Genomic DNA, 3,241 nt, shown 5'->3' with positions numbered 1-3,241 from the left:
ATGGGGTAAAGGTTACTGGGGAGGGAAGAGCTGACCCTGGTGAGGGAACAAAAGCTATGCACATGTCGTGGTGAGGGCCCAGGTAGCAGCAGCAGTCACTGCATAGGTCCTGGGGTAGAATCCTACTTAGCAGGTTGGAGGAGCAATGAGGAAAGTGGGGGGCCAAGGAAAAGAGGTGACAGAGAAGACAGATCTCTAGGAAGTCACATTCTTGGGATTGAAGTAATGCTGGACATAGGAGCTGATGGCCCCTATGTAGCGGGACCTTGGCTGCTCTGGGTGGGGTGACATGAGCCTTCTCCCCAACTTCTATGATGCAAGCCCCTTGACTGAAATTGCTTATATGTTGCTAGACTGTGACCTCCACAAGGATAGGAGTAAGCTACTGACCCTACCTTGTCCTCAGCATGGCGTGTGGTCAAGAAGGCGTTTCATACATGTTCCAGTCTGCATGAAAAGGTGTGCCCAGCCTAGCTCTAAAGATTTCCAAGTTCACAGGTGTGCATAATAATACTCAGTGCGCATTCTTGGGACCACCCGCCACAAGGCCACACCCTCTGCGAAACATAAACACCAGTGCACTGGGGACCTGTACACAAGATCAGCCTGTTAGACACAGGGCTACATGCAGATTGTCCAGTTCACCATCCAAATCACACACAGGTAAGGTAAACAGACACCTAGGGAGTGGATTCTGTCTGAGGCCAGCCAGCCTTTCTGCTCTGCTTCTGTTCAAAGTCCCTCCTAACCTGACACGGATATCCTCTTTCATGAGGGTGGTAAAGGCCTGGCTAGGAACTTGGTCATCTGCACAATCACTGTAGTCAGGCCCAAGTTCCACATCCAGGGAACCCCCATCCTGGGAGCCCCTCCTCTTGCATCCTTGGGAGGGAGGGGGGCCACGAGGAGGGAAGTGGAGGAGGGAAGTGTCTGGTGTCTGGAAATCTGATACTTGAGAGGAGCCCACACAGAAACCAGAGCCTTCCCTGCGTCTGGCTGGAGGTAGCAGGACAAAGACTAGAGTTCACAGTGGCCAATAAAAGGAAGGTGGATCCTGTTCTTTTAGTGCCCTTTAGGGCCAAGCAGCACAACCTCCTAGAACGGTTCCCCTTCTTCCCCATGCCCTGCTGGGACCAAAGAGCTGCACACTCTTCAGCCAGTTAGCCTGGGGGTAGGCAAGATGCAAATGCAGGACACTGGCTGCTTGCAGCCCACATGCAGGTGGAGCCTACTCAGCTAGAAACCGCACTGATAGAAGCAAACAGACTGGGGCAGCCAGGGCGCCAGCGAGCCCCTCCCCCCAAGTGCCCTCAGGAAAAGAGGCCCCCCAGGGTAAACTGGGAATAGAAGCTTGGCTTTGAGCGGGCGCCACAGCCCAGGTGTGCTGGTCCCTGGCTCCCCATCCTCTCCTTTACCCACCCCCAAAGGCAAGCATCAGCATGGGTGATCATGCTCTCTACCAGCTCCCCTAGAGTTGGGGTTGGGATAAGCACCCTGTGGAACAGAGTGTGGAGGGAAGGCCTACCAGGGCATCTGAGGGCAGGAGAGACAAACACCGGGGCTGAGGCCTGGTGGGAATTCATGGAGTGAGAAGAGCAAGAAGGTAGCCATGCCCGGCAGGAGGGTGGGCATTCACAGGTGCGCACACACGTATGTGGCTTGGTGCATGGTTGTGATCCGCCAACCAGGGATTGAATTAGTTTCCTTTTCCGCTTTCCAGATGATTTTTCATCTCTGTAATTAATGGGCAAGTCAGTTCTGAACGGCATGGCAGGCAAATTGCTAGTTAGGAAAATCACGGATAATTTTCTCGATATGATAATGAAGGTTGTATTCCTTCTCTTATTCTCCCTGTTTTCATCCTACTTTTAAGTAATAAATGGGGCATTAGTGGGAAGGGAGTGGGGAGGAAAGAGAAGTCATCAGCCCCCACATGTGGGGCTTGACCCCAGGCCCACTTGGAGTCCTTGCCTTTTGGCCAAGGGGCAGATTGAAGATAAGAGATGGAACCCTTCCATGGTGCACCCCAACAACACAATAATAAACTCAGGCTGCCTGAACTAGGACAGCAGGTGGAGGGGCAGGGAATCCCTAGGCACTCAGCTGGGGAAAGAGGAGCAAAAGCCAAAGGTCTCTCCCCAAGCATCATGGAGGTCAACAGAGCAAACACCCACCCTCAGATGTCCCCCACATTTGACCCCACCATGTTCAAGCCCCTCTCAGCAGTAACTCCTGTAGCAGCTAAAAGAACAGGGCAAATAGAAGGGAAAGAAAGAGAAAAAGGCAGAGAGGTGACCAGCCATCTTGGCAGCCATTTTGAACCCCTCCCCCTGCTCCCCCAGGCACACCACATGTTTGGATATGGGTAGACAAACCCAGGCTCTGGGTCCCGCAAAAGCCAGGATGAAAGGAGGATCTACCTCCAGTCTTGGATGGAGGGACAACCACCCTCAGCTGCCAAGAATGGAGAGGGGGAAGGTGAAAGGATGGGTGGAGGGGATAGGGAGGTGGAGGAGGGTACTATGAGGTGCTGGGCAGGGCTGGGGCTGGGTGCTGCCCTTGAAGCTAGACAGAAATGTGCATGGGGGATGTGGCAGCCAGGGTGCTGTCATCAGATGGGTTCCCGGGAGGCACCGGAGCAATGCCTGTGGGGGCTTTATCTGAAGCACACGCAGCACTCTCCCCTCCTCCCCATTCAGGCCCCCACTAGTCCCCTGTCCCAGGAACTGAGATGAGAGAAGATGACAACTGAAATCCCACAGCTTTACCCAAAGAACACCTTGGGGGGTTGGGGGGCAGACAGACTCTAGCCCGCAAAGCTAGAATCCAGGTGAACCCAACCGGACAGTTTCCCCGTGATTAATGGGGCACCACGTAGAGAAGGTGCTGTCCAGCTGAACCCCTCCTGACAGCGGCGCCCCGGAGGCAGCAGCAGACCCGACACCCAGATGGACCCCTCCCCATCCCCCGCGCCTTTGACTCCTACAGAAAAACAACCCCCAGCTCAGACCCTGCGGTGCCAGCCCCCGACAAGGCTCCTCCCGGGGCCGGAACCCGCGCGCAGCGCGCACACGCACCCTCTCGGCTCACACCCAGACACCTACACAAACAGGGCGCCAAGCACCCGCGCGCACACGCACCGGGGACACGCAGGCACCGCCGCGCCGCTTCCCCACAAAGGCTGGCGCGCGCTCGGGCACACGCAGCCACGCGCGGGCACACTCGCGGCCCTCCCCCCCCC

This window comes from Condylura cristata, unplaced genomic scaffold (genome assembly GCF_000260355.1).
Source record: "Condylura cristata isolate star-nosed mole 26May11 unplaced genomic scaffold, ConCri1.0 scaffold00024, whole genome shotgun sequence".
NCBI classification, from domain to species: Eukaryota; Metazoa; Chordata; class Mammalia; order Eulipotyphla; family Talpidae; genus Condylura; species Condylura cristata.
This window is presented reverse-complemented; position numbering follows the sequence as displayed.